The sequence below is a fragment of the Lethenteron reissneri genome, chromosome 72, assembly GCF_015708825.2.
Source record: "Lethenteron reissneri isolate LAM-NWPU_2019-01 chromosome 72, ASM1570882v1, whole genome shotgun sequence".
In the NCBI taxonomy this organism is placed as follows: Eukaryota; Metazoa; Chordata; class Hyperoartia; order Petromyzontiformes; family Petromyzontidae; genus Lethenteron; species Lethenteron reissneri.
The window spans coordinates 6,552,117-6,575,362 of NC_083850.1; the positions used below are offsets into that span (position 1 = coordinate 6,552,117).

A 23,246-nucleotide genomic window follows, 5' to 3' on the forward strand; every position below is an offset into this window, starting at 1 on the left:
TAGTTTGTGTAATACATTCCTTTGTTTCGTTGAGAGATCGATAAATAAAATGTCGTGTCTGCTGATCTGCTTCATAGCAAGGAGGTAATTTGAAGGACATATTTGAAATGCATTTTTGGTACAGATTTGTATTCGGTTACAAGGCAGAGCACATCTAGTAGATACATTCACAACAACACTCATTCGAAATTTGCATGACGTCTTATATGTTGGCGAACTAGGACAAGAAATGGTCCTTGCCGATTAACGTCTGGATGTTCACAACCATGGGTTGAAGCAAGCCGGACCGCCTGCAGCCCCTCAACCATTTACAGCCTTGGGCCAGGAAAGTCACGAAAAAAATTGTGCACGAACGATGCATTCACGCAAACTCCCGATGCTCCGTTTTGAAGTTTAAAAATGAAACAACTTGAATTGTATTATGTTTTGAATTAAATAATTGTATTTCTTCATTAAACATATCATTTTACATCTGGAAGACTTAATTAAAAATGACATTTCGTGGTGAATTTTCTCTCGTCATTAAGTAGATGGCCTTACCGGGGTTCGGTTCCATGCGGACTTTCACCTGGTTGGGATTGCCGGGTGGAGATAAGGCGACACAGAGCTGGCCGTGCCAGAAGACCGCCGTCTGCAGATCGATTGCAACGTGATCGAACGTCTGTCTCTGTGCTTCCGTCGTTCATGCAGGGGGGCGTAGGTTTGCAGCGCCTCCTGCATGAAAACGATGGAAAGCGCAGTGTTCATCACAGATAGATGAAGTGCGCTTATATAAGAGTACTAGCGGGAAGTAACCCAGCGTTGCCCGGCCGAAAAAAGACACACACATTGACTTAGACACACAAACATCGACCCATACACACAAACACATCGACTTACATACATACAGATATTCGCTTAGATACACACACATGGAGTTACACAAATCGACATACACACAGCGGCTCGCACACACATGGACCTAAGCACACATGGTTTTACACACAACTCGATTAAGGGACACACACATGGGCTCGCACACATATGTTGAGGTGCAAATGACACAGAGGCAGGTCTTCAGTTAAGGGCTTGCGCCAGTTATTTATTAAGGGTTTTTGGATAACTTCCCCAGGGGTAAGTGTCCTTCACTAGGTCGTTCACACGAATCTTCACTGTCTGTTCCTAGCTCGGCTAGCTCCAGGGCTCTCTCCCTCGAGTCGGATCGGGGGTTCAGCCAACAACGACCGACCGGGGAGAGCAGCACCTATCACTTCGGCCGGCTTGTCTCCAGACTCCCTGAGCTCTACCTCTGGCTGGCTCTTCAACTGCTCTCTATCCCAGGCTTCCACAGTGACCCTGCCTTCGTCACGGGGTCCCCGTTAAGTACCTAGAGGAGACATGACGTCATTGCCTCGCCCGGCGCGCATGACGTCACGTCCCATGACATCGCACTGGACAGCGAGCATGATGTCACATCCCCATGTTACTCTTCTGCACATAGACTCGTACACATTGGCCTACACACATACGGATTCACACACATGGAGTTATACACACATATCGACTCACAAACACATTGACTTACACAAATATGCACTAACAAAGATCCCCCGTATAGCCTTAACAGACTGTAGGGGCAAGTGCTGTTAGCGAGCACCTATGGACTAACACACATATGGACTAACAGACATCGATTTACATACATCAACTGACACACATAGACACAGTGACTTACACACTCACATGAAGCCATGCACACACTTGGACTAACACACATACAGCGACTGACACACACACATGGACGAATATGCACACTTGGACTTACACACACATCGACGGACACAGACATCTGGCGTTACCCGGGCAAAAAGACAGACACACCGACTTACACACCACACACATGGACCTAAACACACACACATCGACTCATACACACATTGACTTACACAGCAATCCTCGATGACGCCACAGCTAGAGCAATTCTCTCTCTCTGGCGAGCCTTTGCGAGGAGCAGTTTCAAAACAAAGGTCTTCCCAGTACTGGCAGGTGCAATCAAGGATAAAAAGTGACTCGATTTGTAGTATCAATGTCTTTCAAGATTTCCGTGTAGGCTTCTATTTGTGCATCCATCAGCTTTGGTTAATTTTCCTAAATAATGTAAGAATCTGTCAAGCATAATAGCATATTTCACTAGGATCTCTTGAGCAAAGGCATGTAGGTTGTTGTTGGATCTATGCCCTGTTTTCCGTTATTAATATTAAGAATAATTAAGAAAAAAAAAACTATTTCTCTTTTTATTATATCTATATATACCTTTTAATAAAAAATTGAAAACAACCCACTACAAACACACCAGGAATCTGTGAAACGGCCATTAAACTGGTAAGAAGTCGGTGACAGAGAGGTCATAGACATCCAGATGGACAAAAGATGTATGGACTAACCTCCCAAAGACATCTGGAGATGTACAGATAAGGTGCAGAGCAAACAACGGTTGAAACTCGCGTTTTCTTAACGTTTTCCTTACCGAAAAGTAGAAACTTAACATAGATAATTAACCAACAAACAATAATATTATTATTAGTAATTCCCTTATATTCACCGCATACATATTATTTAGAAGTATATGTTTCCTATCTACACGACCTTCCGAAAAACTAAAGAGTACGAATTCCAGAAAGCTTAAGTGCATGTGCACTTAACCTCAGGACATAAAAAAATTAACTCAGAATAAAACACCAATCTCTGGAGAACTAAACTTGGCGAAGCCCAAAATAATAATGTGACGAGGATCATGGCGAATATTCATTAAACATAGACGAATGATAACCCCGATACCAAGACCGAAGGAACTCATAAAATATAATTCAAGAATAAATGTAACACACAGGACCACATACATGTATTGCAAACATCTCCTCGACCACCTTTGTCTTCCAGCGGGGTCTGACCTCAGAATGACCCACCCAGGGTAAGCAAGGAGGGAGCAAAAGGTCACAAAGGGGGGGGGGGTTTGTGCTGACATTGGTTGTTTTCTCTCGCAAGAGACTCAGAGAGAGGAGTGGATGCTCGCGTGTTGGAGTTAAGCACGGCCGTCTTTGTCTCCCCGCAGCACAAACAGATGGCCCATGAATACTTGGAGGGTTAGGAAGGTCGCGAGGAGGGGACGCGGTGATGTCTGCTTATTCTCGCTCTGTTTTAGTTTGTTTGTCTCTCGCAAAAGAGAGAGGAGGGTGATCGCGTTTTGAGCACAAACAGCAAGATTTGCACACGCAAGCAAAATAACATTCCCCACCCCTCCTCCCAGAATGGTTACACCGCTGGGTCTTTACTAATAAACACGCACACGACACACGAAACACACGAACGCAGATGTGTTCAACCCACAGAAAGATATATGACGGCCTTCAAACAACTCGGGAAGATTGAGTGGATTTTCTGAATATAAGCCGGGGAAAAATCCATTCAACTCAGATCGTCAGGGGCTCTGGCCCCCACCACAGATCTCCAGGGCTTCGACTCCACCACAGATCGTCAAGAAGTTTTCGTCATCCAGAATGACGAGGTTTGCAGAGGAAGCTGGCCGCTACAAGCCGAGGTCTGCACCACCTGAGAAGAATCGCTACCCTGAGTCGCAGAGCTGCGAGTGAAGCCAACAAAGACGCCAACGTCCACCCTGCCACGAACGAAGCATCGCTACTCGTCAGAGTGACGACCAGCGAACAACCCGCAGGAAAGGTGGAGATCGCCAAGCGTGCGCCACCGTGCGCCACCTTGCGCCACCGTGCGCCACCGTGCGCCACCGTGCGCCACCTTGCGCCACCGTGCGCCACCTTGCGCCACCGTGCGCCACCGTGCGCCACCTTGCGCCACCGTGCGCCACCTTGCGCCACCGTGCGCCACCTTGCGCCACCGTGCGCCACCGTGCGCCACCGTGCGCCACCGTGCGCCACCGTGCGCCACCGTGCGCCACCTTGCGCCACCGGGCGCCACCGTGCGCCACCGTGCGCCACCGTGCGCCACCGGGCGCCACCGTGCGCCACCGGGCGCCACCGTGCGCCACCGAGCGACACCGAGCGACACGAGCGACCGAGCATCTTCAAGGACAGCATCGTGCCAACTCGTCATCGAGCAGTGGAGAGAGAGAGAGAGAGCAAAAGCCGAGCGACACGCCGAGCGAGGGAGCAGCAGGAGCAGAGCGGCGGCCACGCCCAACCCAGAGCGACTGAGCAGCACGACTCGATGCGGCCACGCCCCACCCAGAGGAAGCTGGCCGCTGTTCGTATCCTCCCACACCACACAAGCTAACGACACAACTCCCGACTCTAAGAATTAATTAATATTACAAGGGGACAACGCACACACAGCACGCACACGAATAAGACTTTAAAAGAAAAACTGTCTTTGCGTTTCAAAAAGGGTTGCCATTTCGAGGTGGTGCGTTCAATATCAACTGATCGTGCAAAGCAGTTGCTGCCGTCGAGTTACATGAATAAGAAATGTTTTAGTCATTCATTTTCGTTAACTGCATAATTTCGCCAATGAAGAAGTATTTTTAGTCATTCAATTTCGTTAATTACATAAGATTGCCCATGAATTTATTGACGTATACTCGCTTTCGCATACTAGAGTGTCATGTGCTTGTTTAGAATTAAAATTGCTTCACACCAACTGTTCGAGTGCTTCTTTCCAAGTCCATGCAAAACTGTCTTATTCTTGACAACTGTATCCTGTGATGAGATCTGAACCTGGAGACCTAAAAATAACAAACACACTAAGATAATCGGTAAACGTTTAATCGATGATAATCGTGTTATCCTGATTGATATAACCCTGGATAAACGAAACCAAGCCTAATTATCATAACTGCACACAGTAACATAATCGCAAGCATCCGCATAAATTACTACGATTATCTCCGTGATTATCATAATTTATGCATATAATCACACACATTATCATAATTTATGCACGTTAATACACACATTAACATAATTAATGCGATTTGCGCATTTTTCGGAAAATTATTATTATTTTTTTTTAATCAAAATTTCATAATTCCAACACATACAACATTGTCCCTGTAGGGTGTTGGTAGTCCCATAGACGTGAGGTATTTTCCAGCAATGGAGTGCAGTTTGTCGTGAAGGAGGATGAGGGCCTGTTTGAAGATAACATCAGAAAAGTTGTCGTCCAGGTTTGTATTTTGTTATTGAGCTCCGTGGAGGATGTCCTCACTCATGCCCTCTTTGTATTTTTGCCTGAGTCCCATGGGGTTAGATGGGCTGCAAACTTGAAGATTCATGCAGAAGAGCAATGTCAGTTGGAAAGGTGACTGACCAACAGAAGTTTCTGTCATAGCTTTATGAATAAGGTGATCATGCGCAAGAATTGCACGGACATTACAAGCTTCCCTGTATGTTTGGCAGACAACTCATTCCACTGTTTATATGTCTTGGAAATATGTGTGCCCTTTGGCAACATGGAGAAGCATTGGGAGAAAGTAGCACTGCTGATTGTTGGGATGAACTGTGTAGACTCGTCCTAAGGCATCCGATTCACCGTCAGCAGCACTTCGCTTCTATTTTTTTAGCAGTCCATGTATAGTAGGAGGGAACTTCATGGTAGAGCAGGTTGGCAGCAAATGGGTCACTTGGGCACAAAACCAAGAACGCCATCAGGGTGGTATCTTGTGGAGCCAGGGCCTGTTGTTTGGCATTTCTTTTGGTGACGTAGATGCGTTGACCATTTTGGAGGTGAAGTGCCAAATGGACGACTGTGGGGGGACGGCCATGGATAGGGAAGCCAAGAATTAAGCAAATGGCCTCATTGTTGCTGATGTATCTTGCTTGGAAAAAAAGTTGTGGCTCATGCACACTTTGCCCATCTGTTTTGTAAGGCAAAGACAGTCATGTCAGAGCCTTTTTACTTTGAAATTTCGTGTTGAAATTTCCCACTTTTTTACGTAATATATAGGATACTTAGGCTAAGCACACCCGAGGATTGCACTATTGTTGAAAAATGAAGTTGCAAATATTTGGCCATTATGGGCCAAAAACGGCATCGATTAGTATGCCGATATTCTATATTGGGACGTGCACATTTCATCATAAAATGTTTCACTTTTAATATAATACATAGCATACTAAGGGTAAATACCAGAGGTGGGACAAAGTCATTGTTATGCAAGTCCAAGTCGAGTCTGAAGTCATCAAATTCATGACTCGAGTCTGACTCGAGTCCAAGTCACATGACTCGAGTCCACACCTCTGGTAAATACAATTGATGAATTAACTTTTTGTTGAAAAATAAAGCTATGAAAATTTGGCTTATTTTGGTTAAAACCGACATAAGTATCCCCGATTTTATTTTTGGGACGTGAAAATTTAATCGTGAAATTTCCAACTTTCACTGTAATATAGAGCACTAGCGGAAGTACCCGGCTTTGCCCGGGTGAAAAATATATTTCTTAAAAACCTTACATATATATACACAGATACTAAGGTATTGTCAAAGCCCGGTGGGCTGTTTGTACATTTCTCCACCAACAAATATATAAGAGGCTTTCACAAGTCCAAAAAGTTGTAGAAAGTGTGGGGTAAATAGTTGATGTCAAAATGTTTCCGAAAATTGCGGTCTCCCCCCCCCCCCCCCTCAAAAAATATATTTACCCCTCGTAGGTATATATACTAACAACACCTTACATACAACAGAGGAAGTGGTATCTATTGACTCTGTAGTAGTATCTACTGACTGTACCGTAGTATCTACTGAGCCATGTGTAGCTACTGACTGTGTAGTAGTATTTAGTGACTGTAATAACTACTGACCATAGTAGTATTTACTGGGCCTACAGTAGTATCTACCGACTATATACTCGTAACGACTAACTGTATAGTATCTGCTGACTCTATAGTGTATCCACTGACTATAGTAGTAACTACAAAATCTATAGCAGTATCTACTCACTCTATAATAGTATCTACTGACTCTAGTAGCTACTCACCGTAGCAGTATGTACTGACTGTATAGTAGTATATACTGACTGTAGCAGTATTGACTGACTGTAGTGGTATATACTGACTGTTTAAGTATTTACTATAGCGGTATCTACCAACTCGATAGCAGTATCTACTATCACTACAGCAGTGTATACCGACTGAGGTCGTACCTGCTATCACTACAGCAGTGCATACTGCTGTGTTGGTACCTGCTATGATTACAGCAGTGCATACTGCTGTGTTGGTACCTGCTATGATTACAGCAGTGCATACTGCTGTGGTGGTATCTGCTATGATGAGAGGAGTACATATTGTGGTGGTGGTACCTGGTATGATAACAGAAGTGCATATTGACTGTACTCATCATTCACCCTCACCATTCACCACTCACAACTCACCCTTACCACTCATCCTCACCACTCACCACTCCCACTCACTATTCACCATTCACCCTCACAACTCACCACTCACCAACCTCTCTCACCAATCTCCATCACCACCCTCCCTCACCACTCACCCTCACCACTAACCCTCACCACTAACCCTCACCACTCTCCCTCACCACTCACCCTTACCACTAACCCTCACCACTCTCCCTCACCACTCACCACTCACTCTCACCATTCACCCTCACCATTCAGCCTCACCACTCACCCTCACCACTCACCGTCACAACCACCACTCACCCTCACCACACAACCTCACCCTCACTACTCACCATTCATCCTCACCAATCACCACTGACCAATCACCACTCACCACTCTCCACTAACCCTCACCACTCAACCTCACCACTCACCCTCAAAACTAACCACTCTCTCACCACTCACCCTCACCACTCAGCACTCACCCTCACCACTCACCCCTCACCACTCACCCATCACCACTCACAACCGCCACTCACCCTCACCATTCACCCTCACCACTCACCCTCACAACAACCACTCACCCTCACCGCTCACCACTCACCCTGACCACTCACCACTCATCCTCACCAATCACACCCTCACCAATCACCACTCACCCGCACTGCTCACCCTCACCACTCACCACTCACGCTCACCCTCACCACTCACCCCTCACTAATCACCACTCATAACCGCCACTCACCCTCACCACTCAACACTCACCCTCACCACTCACCCTCACCACTCACCACTCATCCTCACTACTCACCCTCACCACTCACCCTCACCACTCACCCTCACTACTCACCACTCATCCTCACCACTCACCCTCAACAATCACCACTCACCCTCACCACTCACGCTCACCACTCACCCTCACCACTCACTCTCACCACTCACCCTCACAACAACCACTCACCCTCACCACTCACCCTCACTACTCACCTCACCACTCATCCTCACCAATCACACCCTCACCAATTACCACTCACCCTCACTGCTCACCCTCACCGCTCACCACTCACCCTCACCACTCAACCTCACCCTCACCCCTCACTAATCACCACTCACAACCGCCACTCACCCTCCCCACTCACCCTCACTACTCACCGCTCATCCTCACCAATCACACCCTCACCAATCACCACTCACCCTCACCACTTGCCACTCACCCTCACCACTCACCCTCACCATTCACCCTCACCACTCTCCCTCACCACTCACCAGTCATGCTCACCACTCACCATCACTACTCACCACTCACCCTCAACACTCACCCTCACCGCTCACCACTCACCCTCACTACTCACCATCACCACTCATCCTCACCAATCACACCCTCACCAATTACCACTCACCCTCACTGCTCACCCTCACCGCTCACCACTCACCCTCACCACTCAACCTCCCCTCACCACTCAACCTCATCCTCACCCTTCACTAATCACCACTCACAACCGCCACTCACCCTCCCCACTCACCCTCACTACTCACCACTCATCCTCACCAATCACACCCTCAACAATCACCACTCACCCTCACTGCTCACCACTCACCCTCACTACTCACCCTCACCACTCATCCTCACCAATCACACCCTCACCAATCACCACTCACCCTCACCACTTGCCACTCACCCTCACCACTTACCACTCACCCTCACCATTCACCCTCACCACTCTCCCTCACCACTCACCATCACTACTCACCACTCACCCTCAACACTCACCCTCACCGCTCACCACTCACCCTCACCACTCACCCTGACCACTCACCACTCATCCTCACCAATCACACCCTCACCAATCACCACTCACCCTCACCACTTGCCACTCACCCTCACCACTCACCACTCACCCTCACCATTCACCCTCACCACTCTCCCTCACCACTCACCATCACTACTCACCACTCACCCTCAACACTCACCCTCACCGCTCACCACTCAACCTCACCACTCACCCTCAAAACTAACCACTCTCTCACCACTCACCCTCACCACTCAGCACTCACCCTCACCACTCACCCCTCACCACTCACCCATCACCACTCACAACCGCCACTCACCCTCACCATTCACCCTCACCACTCACCCTCACAACAACCACTCACCCTCACCGCTCACCACTCACCCTGACCACTCACCACTCATCCTCACCAATCACACCCTCACCAATCACCACTCACCCGCACTGCTCACCCTCACCACTCACCACTCACGCTCACCCTCACCACTCACCCCTCACTAATCACCACTCATAACCGCCACTCACCCTCACCACTCAACACTCACCCTCACCACTCACCCTCACCACTCACCACTCATCCTCACTACTCACCCTCACCACTCACCCTCACCACTCACCCTCACTACTCACCACTCATCCTCACCACTCACCCTCAACAATCACCACTCACCCTCACCACTCACGCTCACCACTCACCCTCACCACTCACTCTCACCACTCACCCTCACAACAACCACTCACCCTCACCACTCACCCTCACTACTCACCTCACCACTCATCCTCACCAATCACACCCTCACCAATTACCACTCACCCTCACTGCTCACCCTCACCGCTCACCACTCACCCTCACCACTCAACCTCACCCTCACCCCTCACTAATCACCACTCACAACCGCCACTCACCCTCCCCACTCACCCTCACTACTCACCGCTCATCCTCACCAATCACACCCTCACCAATCACCACTCACCCTCACCACTTGCCACTCACCCTCACCACTCACCCTCACCATTCACCCTCACCACTCTCCCTCACCACTCACCAGTCATGCTCACCACTCACCATCACTACTCACCACTCACCCTCAACACTCACCCTCACCGCTCACCACTCACCCTCACTACTCACCATCACCACTCATCCTCACCAATCACACCCTCACCAATTACCACTCACCCTCACTGCTCACCCTCACCGCTCACCACTCACCCTCACCACTCAACCTCCCCTCACCACTCAACCTCATCCTCACCCTTCACTAATCACCACTCACAACCGCCACTCACCCTCCCCACTCACCCTCACTACTCACCACTCATCCTCACCAATCACACCCTCAACAATCACCACTCACCCTCACTGCTCACCACTCACCCTCACTACTCACCCTCACCACTCATCCTCACCAATCACACCCTCACCAATCACCACTCACCCTCACCACTTGCCACTCACCCTCACCACTTACCACTCACCCTCACCATTCACCCTCACCACTCTCCCTCACCACTCACCATCACTACTCACCACTCACCCTCAACACTCACCCTCACCGCTCACCACTCACCCTCACCACTCACCCTGACCACTCACCACTCATCCTCACCAATCACACCCTCACCAATCACCACTCACCCTCACCACTTGCCACTCACCCTCACCACTCACCACTCACCCTCACCATTCACCCTCACCACTCTCCCTCACCACTCACCATCACTACTCACCACTCACCCTCAACACTCACCCTCACCGCTCACCACTCACCCTCACCACTCACCCTGACCACTCACCACTCATCCTCACCAATCACACCCTCACCAATCACCACTCACCCTCACTGCTCACCCTCACTGCTCACCCTCACCACTCACCCTCACAACAACCACTCACCCTCACTACCAAAAACTACACATGTGTTAGTCCCTGGGTAGTGTTATTTTCTATACGCTGACATCTCAAAAGTTACAAATTGGAGAAAATTCCCCTCAAACTTAGTTTTTGAGATACAGACAGTGACCAAATTTTTAATCGTAAAAATATATTTTTTTTTACCAAAAACTACACATGTGTTAGTCTCTGGGTAGTAAGTGTTATTTTCTATACGCTGACATCTCAAAAGTTACAAATGGGATAAAATTCCCCTCAAACTTAATTTTTTTTGACACGGACAGTGATATTTACAAATGGACCTATTTTGCTAGGAGAAAACGTGTGCATTTGTGTAATTCTTTCCTTTATATAAAGTTCTGGTCACAAAAGCAACATGTATGGGGAATAATAGCCATCTTATATACTTAGGAGGCTTAAACAATATAAAAATAACACTTTTTACCCAGGGAAAAATCGTGGTGCATAGTGTATATTTACTATCATCAAACATAACTTAATCCCTATATAAGAGTGATACAAAATAGTAAACATAAATATTTAAATGTTTTAACTGAGCTGTGAAGTTGCGTGACTAACCTCGTAGCTTTTCGACGGGAATAAGAATCTCCGCGATTGTTTGAAGATATCGGGGAGGGTGGGGGGAAGGTAAACACGCCCACTCGTGACATCCCCCCCCCCCACCGAACACGGAGCAACGCCGCGAGTGTGTGCGAGTCTGAAAGTCTGAGAGCGAGTGTATGTGTGAGTCTGAGTGTTAGAGTGAGTCTGTGTGTGTGAGTCTGAGTGTGAGAGTGAGTTTGTGTGTGAGTGTGAGTGTATGTGTGTGTGTGAGAGTGAGTGTATGTGTGTGTGTGTCAGTCTGAGAGTGTGAGAGTGGAGTGTATGTGTGTGTGTGAGTCTGAGTGTGTGTGTGAGTCTGAGAGAGTGAGTGGTGAGTCTGAGATTGTGAGAGTAAACATAATCTCTTTGAATATCGCCCGTACTGAGAGTGCAAATGTGAAGAAGCTGGAGCGAAAGTGTCAAGAGATTTATTTATTTAAATAAAAAAAGTTGTCAAAAATTGTAAATATTAAAAACATGTTTTACCAAAAACTACACATGTGTTAGTACCTGGGTAGTAAGTGTTATTTTCTATACGCTGACATCTCAAAAGTTACAATTGGGAGAAAATTCCCCTCAAACTTAGTTTTTGAGACACAGACAGTGACCAAAATTTTAATCGTAAAAATATTTTTTTTTTTTACCAAAAACTACACATGTGTTAGTCTCTGGGTAGTAAGTGTTATTTTATATACGCTGACATCTCAAAAGTTACAAATGGGAGAAAATTCCCCTCAAACTTAGTTTTTGAGACACAGTGACCAAACTTTTAATCGTAAAAATATATTTTTTTTTTACCAAAAACTACACATGTGTTAGTCTCTGGGTAGTAAGTGTTATTTTCTATATGCTGACATCTCAAAAGTTACAAATGGGAGAAAATTCCCCTCAAACTTAGTTTTTGAGACACAGTGACCAAACTTTTAATCGTAAAAATATATATTTTTTTTACCAAAAACTACACATGTGTTAGTCTCTGGGTAGTAAGTGTTATTTTCTATACGCTGACATCTCAAAAGTTACAAATGGGAGAAAATTCCCCTCAAACTTAATTTGTTTTGACACGGACAGTGATATTTACAAATGGAGCTATTTTGCTAGGAAAAACCTGTGCATTTGTGTAATTCTTTCATTTATATAAAGTTCTGGTCACAAAAGCAACATGTATGGGGAATAATAGCCATCTTATATACTTAGGAGGCTTAAGCAATATAAAAATAACACTTTTTACCCAGGGAAAAATCGTGGTGCATAGTGTATATTTACTATCATCAAACATAACTTAATCCCTATATAAGAGTGATACAAAATAGTAAACATAAATATTTAAATGTTTTAACTGAGCTGTGAAGTTGCGTGACTAACCTCGTAGCTTTTCGACGGGAATAAGATTCTCCGCGATTGTTTGAAGATATCGGGGAGGGTGGGGGGAAGGTAAACACGCCCACTCGTGACATCCCCCCCCCCCCACCGAACACGGAGCAACGCCGCGAGTGTGTGCGAGTCTGAAAGTCTGAGAGCGAGTGTATGTGTGAGTCTGAGTGTTAGAGTGAGTCTGTGTGTGTGAGTCTGAGTGTTAGAGTGAGTCTGTGTGTGTGAGTCTGAGTGTGAGAGTGAGTTTGTGTGTGAGTGTGAGTGTATGTGTGTGTGTGAGAGTGAGTGTATGTGTGTGAGTCTGAGAGTGTGAGAGTGGAGTGTATGTACAATAATACTGTCTAATCACTATAATTTTATTATCTACCGACCCTATAATAGTAATTGCACACATTGGGTTGGAAGGGGAGTGAAGAGGACGTGAAACTTTGATGAATTTACCTCAGAATCGCGTGTTAATGCGTGCGCATATTTGTAACGGGAATTCAAAATGGCGTCCACCTCGCAGCGAAGTTGTTGCTACCCGTTGCCAGGGGCAACCGCCGTGGTCCGCGCCGGCCGGCAATATTAAATAAATAAATAATTATATAACTAAATAAAGAGCAATCGCACTAAATCGATAATCGGTCCGATTTAAAGTTTAGAGACGAAAAATCGGAAATGCCTAAGTTTACCGCGGGCCGGGGGCGTGCCCACCTGCAAAATTTAATCTCGGCGAACCCCACGGTCCGAGAGCTAAATCCCCCGGAAGAGAGCGTACACAGACGGACAAACAGACAGACAGACAGACAGACAAAAAATGAATTATATAGGTTAGATACTAATGCTTAACAAAATGGAGGAATTCACTTTTTCTTGGAAAATCTAGCTATGAAAATTTTGGCCAAGAACGGCAGAGGTTAACTTTGTCGATTTGATCTTTTTACTTCAAATTTCACGGTGAAATTTCCCACTTTTAATATAATACATAGCATACTAAGGCTAAATACAATAGAGGAATTAAAATTCGTCCAAAAATAAAGCTGTGAAAGTTGGGCTTATTTGGCCTAAAATCGGCACAGTATGCCGATTAACTTTTTTTATATTCGAAAATTTCATGCATGAAATTCCACACTTTTTAACGTAACTAGCAGTCGCCGCCCGCTTCGCGGGCGGTGTGTATATACTTGGTTGGCGGGGCGTTGAAAGTGGCTGGACACAATAGACATGTTTTGGTGATTGTTCAATGTTTATTTTTGTGAGATTATATGTATTTTTATGAGACGCTCAATCGACATTATTCAATAATGCAACTTATTAAAATATAGAATGCAACTTATTGAAATATCTGGCGATACACGATATTCTTCGTGTACACTCCGTCTTCCTCCTCGTCGTCAGGTCCCTCAATAAGCGCCTTGATGTTGGATCTTGCCGTGACTCGCGATAGTGCCACGTACAGTTGGCCATGCGAGAAGCATGGCGTTGGTAGATAAAATCCCAGGTTGTGAACAGTTTGCCCTTGCGCCTTGTTGATGGTCATCGCGAAGGCTGGGACAATGGGGAACTGCTTGCGCCGAAGTCGAAATGGGAAGTCCTTCGTGTCGTCGTCGCTGATGAAGATGATCCGAGGGATCAACACCTCCTCACCGTTATGGGTTCCTGTCATGATAGTCGCGCGAATGACGTGTGGCTTCATTTCCACGATGCGAAGCCGTGTTCTGTTGCACAGGCCAGCGTCCGGGTTCAAGTTGCGCATCATCATCACTGGGATGCCTTTGTTGAGGATCAACTTGTGTGGCGGAACCCCGTTGATGTTCACCGAGTTGAGGACCTCTGTCTCAAAGAATGCTGACCCTGCTCTCTCGTCGTCCTCAACCGAATCTGTAGACAGGTACACTTGTGGAGCTTCTCTGAGGCGATCCGCGACAGCCTCATTCACTCGCTGCACAGCGGCGTTGGTCGGCGTCAGAATAGTGCGGCGAGCGAAGTAGTCGTTCGTTGCCACCGTAGGGTAATTTAATTCATCTGCACTGTACATGGCATCGACAATCCTCTTCAACCCGAGTGGAACGGGCAGATGATTGCCGTCCTCATCTCCGTCGATGTCTGGGTCGTATTCAGGATTGTCGATCACCATGGCACGCAGAATCTTCATGCAATCCGGACCGAGGTCCGGATCAACTTCATGCCTACCCTCTCCGACTTCCAAAAGAAATTCTGAAAAGGCAGCAAGTTCTGCGGCTGATTCTTGGTTCTCTGCACACTGGACTCTCATGTTCACAGTCAGATGAACTTGCTTGAAGTGGGACCACAGGTCAGACGACTTGAAACACGCATCCACAGTATCAGCTGGTGTTCCTTTCTTGACAACTGGAAGAATCTGTCTAAAGTCACCGGACAGGACAACCACTTTGCCTCCAAACGGTTCATGCAGATTGTCCAAAATATCGCGAAGCGTGCGATCCACCGCTTCAAACGCAAACCGGTGCGTCATTGGGGCTTCATCCCAAACGATAAGACTTGCCTCCTTGATAAATGCTTTGAGCTTGGACTGTTTGCGAATGAAGCATGTGGATATGTTCGTCGGTTTCAACGGGATCTTGAACGTGGAATGCGCGGTACGGCCGCCTGGAAGCAGCAGCGAGGCAATGCCGCTGAAAGCAACAGCAATCGCAATCTTGCCTTGAAGACGTATCTTCGCCAGCACATGGTTGAGCAGCGTGGACTTCGCCGTGCCACCCGGACCATCGATGAAAAACAGCTTTTGATCGGGTTGACTGTCTTCGACTGAGCCAACAATTTCATCGTACATTTCTCTCTGGTTCGTGTTGAGTCTGTCAGCACGTTCTACGATGTCTTGTAGCTCGTTTCTATCATATCCTTCCAATTCGTGGCGGATATGGTTGTTCTCAAGCAGCGAGTCCAAGACCAACTGTGGGTACTCGGAAAGCTGCGGGAGGTCGTCAAAGTCTGACAGAACCATCCCACCTGCCGTGAGGAACTCGTGGAGGCTGTGAAGGGTCTTGAACTTTACCATTTCTTCTTTGATGGTCAGATCGCGGTACTGGTACTCGCAATCGCGAGCCAATTCGTCGTAGAATTTATCCCAGAGAGCCTTCGTATCTGCTGGCATGGAATACAGCAGAATCGTAGCGAAGAGTTGACGAAGCTGGTATGGCATCTGAAAGAGCGAGGCTTCTTCCAGACACGCAACCCATTCGCGATCGCTCTCAAGGTAGCCTGCTCGCATGGCTGCTTCCTTGAACGTCGGGCATAGTTCACCGCGAATGGTGCGCAGGTCTTTGAAAGACTCCGGGCCAGGTATGTGGCACAACAGCACACGCAAGTTGAAACGCTCGTGATCACGCGGAGAGCAATGCACCATCCTCCCAATGGTGCGTCGCTGATTTTTGTATCTGATCCATTGCTTGTACTTGTTGTCCCAGCGAAACAGCGTCGGTATGTCTTGGTACAACATGTCCTTCGCTTCGGCGTTGATTTTGGCCAATTCGAAGAACCTCGTGAGCTTCGTATGGCGAGCATTATCCAAGACTTGCTGTGGATGAGCGGTTCCAGCGTAAGTTACGAACTGGCTGTTGGGAAGGTGGATGTCGAGCGTGACAACCGTGTGCGTCTTGCCTTGAATTGGGTACTCGAGTAAACGCTGGCAAGCCTCCACTGGTGAAATGTAGCGTGCCTTTACATACCGGATGATCTCATTCGGCTCACGTCGAGGGTGTTCAGACTCCCTCACGTCATCTCCAACTGCCAGCGCCTTTGTAGACGTACTTGTACAGGTACTTGATCGCCGTGATGCTCGAGCACACCTCAACGTTGATGTGGCAATCGTATTTCTGAGAGAAGAATGTATTGTACACAACAACCCATTGATTGACTGTCGCATTGTCATATTTGTTGCCCTTGAACTTGAGCACGCCGTCCGTTCGCAGGCGTCTTCTGGAGACAGGAAACCCATTCTGGTTGGTTTGTGTCATCTCGGACAGTGCCTTGGGGAAACCTTAGGTGCACTCGCCGTCCTTCATACACGGAGAGCTGGGGTTTAGGGCTCCACACGGCCCGTGCATCATGCTGGTCAAAACTGTGTTGTACAGATCACTGCTCTTCACGGCATCTGGAAGTTCCGCGGACACAAACTTGTCAAAGTCATGGCGAGTCCTGGGTTTGTCTTCATGGGCGAGAAGAATGAGTATGTGAGCGGTGCGGCAGTCCACGCTTCTGAAACTTGAGCACATAGATTCGCGCGATTTGCTGCCCAAACACCCCATCATCGAGATCCTTCAACACTACTTTGAGCTTCTGTTGCCACACACGTGCGACAATATCTGGCCTATCTTGAGCAGTTCGGTGTGGTCCGTTTCTGTCTATTGTCTTTGTGATTTCATCCCATAGAGGGTTGCACGTCACAGTCATGAACAAATCCGGCTTGCCAAACTCGCGCACCATCGCCATGGAGTCCTGATACTGCGAGTACATATATCTCTCACCACCCGTGAACGACGCTGGAAGTACGACGCGCTGTCCGACTTGATCAAGGAAGTGACGGCGGCGGCTTGGCTCTGGATGCACTAACATGCCTGTGTGACGATCGTATTCCGACACTAAGCCTTCGTTTTCGCCTAATGCAACCACGCCCTCATGCAGGTACGCATCCAGAACTCCCTTGTAAAGATCCGCTCGAAGTGTCTTCTGGTTTGCCGCGAGCCAGCGCAGACTCTCCTGTTCGCACTTGGCACGTTGGTCAACCACCCACTGCTGGAACAGTCGCCCGCCTTGGTGGAGAACTGACTGGTCGTTTTCCTTCTGGTAGAGTCGGTAAGCAACATGTTCGCGAAGCGCCATTCGCATCTTGTTCCGTTATGTAGCGCCGTTCGTGTACTCATCCGTATACGTCCAACCCAGTTCCCTGAGAGGGAGCAAGAGAGGACATTGAAGTGAATCGTAGTCGCAAAAGCCCACCTGACCGTGGGAAGAGAAGCAAGTCTCGGTTGTTCGCCGCGTTGCCGTCATCAACCAACACAGCATCAACCTCCGTGGCCGTGGGGAGATTGTGCGTGCGAGGTCCCGCATAGTTGTTGGCACGCAGGCGAAACATGACGTTGGCGGGGTTGTCGCCGGCTTCGATCATGCTTCTCATCCGCTGACCCATCGTAAGAAACTCGCGCGCAAACGGGTTGCACGTCTCCATCATGTGCTCCAAGTCCAACAGCGCGACTCTGTTCAGGCCACAAAAAATCCCCTGTCGGCGAGCCACTCGTGCTTCCACATCTGGATCGTACACGTAAATCTGCGCAAACTTGGGCTTCGTTGTCTGACCGGCTTGATCCGTATACGGTAACAAAGATCCCAAGAAATGGCCCATCGCTCCTTGGATACGGTATGTATACACGCCTCTCTGCCCTTATATATAATACACACAGTGCCTCTACCCTGCTCGCTACCAAGTCCCTACGCGACCGCCAGCTATGTTCTTGCGCGTTCAGAGTGTTTTTTTACCCAAAGATGACCCTCACTTCCGCACGCACCACTATCCACCATAAGCGCACACTGGCACACTTACAGATGCAGCGGTTTGTTATTTTTTTTTAAATTCGTAACGCACCATCCATATGCGCTCCACCATCCACCATGCCCTTGCATTGCAAAGACACAGCTCCGGTGTGCGTGAGCGTGTGCGCCAGCCACAGTGACATTGGTCAGCAATGGCACCGTTCCGGTCGCACACAGGTTGGCCCCTGCATCCTCCGTCTGTATGTACACACACAGATCCGCTATGGGGCCAGCTGTTTTTTTATTTCGAAAATGTTATTTGTCGGTGTTATGCCGTCCATGGAGACGTGATCAACGTCAATACATCTAAATGGTAATAAGCCGGATGAAGCGAAAATTAACCATTGTACCCATCAAACAGTGAGCTCGGTTGCCCCATGGGGGTATTGAGCCATGGGTGAAAGTCCCGAAACTGTAGGAGGCGCTACGCAACTGGCCGTGGTCCCGGCAGGTGAAGCTGGCAGCTCAGTCCGCGAAGACTCAGCGTATAGCAAGCCCTGCCTACTCGTAAGGTAAAGTTGTTTGGAGACTCCACTAATCGCAGCACGCAGCACCCATTTTTCCAGAAAAATACGTATATACATAAATATACGTGTATAACCGTAACAACCATTCGCACACTTGCATACACACCACACTCACACAGCGCCCACAGTGCACTGCACCACTGCGGCGCAGACCTTGGCAGACCTATGCTATCACACAGCGCTTACCTTCTGTGTGCTTCTGCTTGTTTGGAAATGGACGACTGACTGACTGACGCGTGCTGCCGCCACAAAGCACGCAGGCCACTTTGAGGCAATTAAATGTAAGGGATAATTAATTAGTCCAATGAGATTGAAGGCAACACCGACATAATTTCTCGAGCGCTGGTTTGATATGTAGGGCCGGGAACTGTGCAGGGCCACTATGCACACACTTGTTTCGGCCCAATGAAAGATTAAGCACAGTGGTTTCAAGGGAATGGGCGCAATATTGATGGAGCTGCGTACGAAAGAGTGGTCAGTTTTGTCCACTGAGCCGTCGAACCGAACCCCACCAATAATGAACAGATTTTATTGAAAGTTCTGGAATTGAAAATGTATGTAGCTATCTGATTAGTGGAGGGTTCTTGGTTGCAGCCGCGGACGTTCTTTGTTGGGGAGATATCGCCACCAGAACGCAGTGTTCGGCGGGTGCAACAGCAACACTGTACCTACAGTAGATTTTGCGTTGCGACCATCACTGTGAATATGGTGTTGCGTGAAAGTAGGTGCAATTGTTGACCGAAGAGACGCTGTTGTGCGGCAGGTTTATTTATTTATATTTGTCGAATGAAAGTGAGCTGTGGCTTTTTGCCGGCTGTTTTATTAATTTTTATCGACGAATCAGAGCTAGCTGTTTGGGCGGGTCTGTAAATAAATGAACGTCCAGATACGCACGCAGACGACCAAACCAGCGTAGTTGTTTAAGATATATAAAGATACTCAGGCTAAACACAACCAAGGAATGCACTTTTCGTTGAAAAATAAACCTAGGAAAATTGGATAAATTTTCCAAAAAACGGCATCGGTTAGTATGGCGATTTTATTTTTATGGACGTGAAAATGTCATCGTGAAATGTCGCCAGCGGTGTGCTGCAGAGCCAAGCAACGACATGTACAAAGTGCTGCTCATCGCGAGCAGCACCGATGGAGGTCGTCACGGCACACGAGGGGGTGGGTGGCCAGCACCACGCCCGGCCGCCTTTGTCTCCCCAGTGGCGATGTTGACACACCGCACCGGGTACTCGTTTGAAGCTAAGTCGAAACTCGCTCCCTTTTTGTCAACAAGCTTGAACTCTCACCCCGCTCTCTGACGTCACCGCTCAGCGTGACCTCATCGGCGTCAAACGCCAGGGGGAGGTGTTCCTCGCTAGTGACGTCATGTCACCCACCCTTGACCACCGCGCTCTTGAGCGTGACGTCACCGCTCGGCCGCTGCCGACATCTGTCCCAGTGCCAATCCTTATTTGGGCAAAGCCACGCCCGGTACGTGGCGGCTTATTAACATAATGTGTCGTGAAAGCCGTCGCGAGTTGAGAGCCGCTCATTGTGGGAGGGGAGTGTCATCGTACCCCGCAAGTGACGTCATGTCACCTGCTGCCGCGTGACGTCGCGAGGGACCAGGAAGTTGCCGCTCTGAAATCCGAGGTGAGAAATTCTCATCGCGGTTGTGGTGGTGGTTGTTGTTGTGGTTGTGGTTGTTGTGGTGGTTGTGGTGGTGGTTGTTGTTGTGGTGGTTGTTGTGGTTGTTGTTGTGGTTGTGGTGGTTGTTGTGGTTGTTGTGGTGGTTGTGGTGGTGGTGGTTGTTGTGGTGGTGGTTGTGGTGGTGGTGGTTGTTGTTGTGGTGGTTGTGGTGGTTGTTGTGGTGGTTGTGGTTGTTGTGGTGGTTGTTTTTGTTGCTTACCGAGGTAGAGCCTCGCTCTTTCTCTCGTAGGGATGTCAATTGAGTATCAGCGAGCATGGAAGCGATGTCCAGGTTGGAACTTTACAACGCGGGGCCTTCCCTCCTGCCCTCGTCTGATCGCGTTTGCTTCAATAGCGCTGGTCAACACACTTTTTCTGGCATAATGTATTCCAACGGGTTTAAGGTTATTTTGGGGTGCTGATTCCAAATCTGGCATCAGTTTTTGTCTATCACAGGTTTTTGAGATAACAAATATTTCATTTTCAATAAAAACAGCAAATTTATGCTCCTATACAAATAGCTAAACAGACATCCATACAAGAATAAGATAAGATACAATATACAATAATAATGAAACAAACATTTAATGAGCCGTAGCACAAAGTTGTGAGAGTGACTGCATATCAATTTGAGTGAATGCATATTACCATGTAACAATTGAATTGTGAAGATAAGAAAGATATGTACAAAAAGGTCATTCACAATAGTGATGTTACATCTGCCTAAACGACCTCTTCTTTGACGATCTCCGATGTACAGCTTGTGGAATACCTCTCATCAAGGACCAGCAGTAATCTGCCGTCATGTTTGAGTCCCATCGGCCTTGGTAACGTTCTTCCATAACTTTAATGTCTTGATGAAAGCGTTCACCTTGCTCTTCGCTCACGTGACCCATGTTCTCTGGAAACTGGGCCAAGTGACTATGTAAGTAGTGAACCTTGATGCTCATTCTACATCCAAGTGTTTGGAAACTCAAGAGCAGTTCCTCCACAATCTCTCGATAGTTGTCTGCTTTCCTGTTCCCAAGGAAATTCCACACCACATCAGAGAATGCATTCCAAGCTCTAGCCTCTGCCGCAGTCATTGTTGTAACAAAGTGTGTATCTCTGATGAGTGTTCTTATTTGAGGGCCATCAAATATTCCTGCCTTTTTCTTCTTGGCACTGAGACTTGAAAAGGTTGAACATATATAGCTGAAGCAGTCTCCAGTGTGATCAAGAGCTTTGACGAATTGCTTCATTAACCCAAGTTTTATGTGCAGTGGGGGAAATACAATTTTATTCCTATCAACCAGAGGCTCATTCTTGATGTTCTTGTCACCAGGCGTCAAACTGATTCTTGGTGGCCAGTTCTTTTTAACCCAGTGTTCTAATGTAGCCCTACTGTCCCAGTAGCACAGGAAACAAGGGTATTTGGTGTGACCTCCTTGCTGACCCAGCAGAAAATTAACCATTTTCAAATCAACATAAATTAGCCATCCATGAACATGGTATTCCAATCTATCCAGAACAATCTTGATGTTGGCATACTCTTCATTCATTTTTACAGAGTATCCTATTGGGATTGAATCATATATATTTCTGTTGTGAAGTAACACACATTTCAAACTCCTTTTACTACTGTCAATAAAAAGTCTTCATTCACTTGAATCATATGCGGGCAGTCCCATATTGAGAAGAAGCCCTTCAACATCATTACAATAAACAAGTTGACCATCTGAAGGAAGTACTTTCGCAGTGCTGCTTCTCTGTTACTATAAAAGGAGACACTAGTGCCAGGTCTGAGTAGTCCTTTTTCTTGCAGCCTGGAAGCCAACAATTCAGCAGACTGCTTTAGCAAATACAAATCTCTTACAAGATCATTCTATTCAGGCTGACTAAACAGAGACATTTTATCAAAATCTGCATCAGATGGCGTATATTCGATTTGAGCATCATCATCTGTAGAAGCAGGTAAACAGGGATTCAACATCAATTGCTGGTAGCTCAGTAAATACAGGCACAGGTATTTCCTCACAGTGCTCAACTGGTCGTCTGACAGATGGGATATCTGGGTATTGTAAGTGTTGTTTGTTTTTCTTATTGAAACCTTTTACATTGACAAGGCAGAAGTAGCAGTTATCCAAATGGTTTGTAGGTTTTCTCCAAACCATTGGCACACCAAACTTCAGCTTAGCTTTCTTTCCTTTAGACCATGATCGCAAAGTTTCACAGGTTTTACACACTTTGTGAGGAGCCCAATTTTTGTCTTGGTCTCCAAGTTCGTACTTTAAAGTAGGCAAGATAAACCTTCTTGACAAAGATATTGATGTTGCGCCTTTGATCCTGCAAAGTGAAGCTGCCACAGATGTAGCAGAAGATATCTGGGTCATTACTGCATTTCCTTCTTTCGGATGTTGTAGCCATTGCTAGATCACGCCCTGCAGAAGAAAAATATTAAATAAATGTGGATATCTACATAAAATGATATTATAAAACACACT

The 23,246-nt window shown here is 47.3% G+C and overlaps 1 protein-coding gene and 1 pseudogene across 1 annotated transcript in view; one reads left to right on the forward strand and one right to left on the reverse strand.

Annotated features, from left to right (window-relative positions):
- Positions 1-14,333: 14,333 nt before the first annotated feature.
- Positions 14,334-21,659, reverse strand: LOC133361356 (uncharacterized; annotated as a pseudogene).
- The window catches only part of LOC133361271 (zinc finger protein OZF-like), a 37,015-nt gene continuing 34,450 nt past the window's right edge, over positions 20,682-23,246 (forward strand). The window contains exon 1 of the mRNA XM_061580189.1: positions 20,682-20,727. The gene's annotated coding sequence lies outside the window, so the exon portion shown is untranslated. The remainder of the gene's footprint in view (positions 20,728-23,246) is intronic.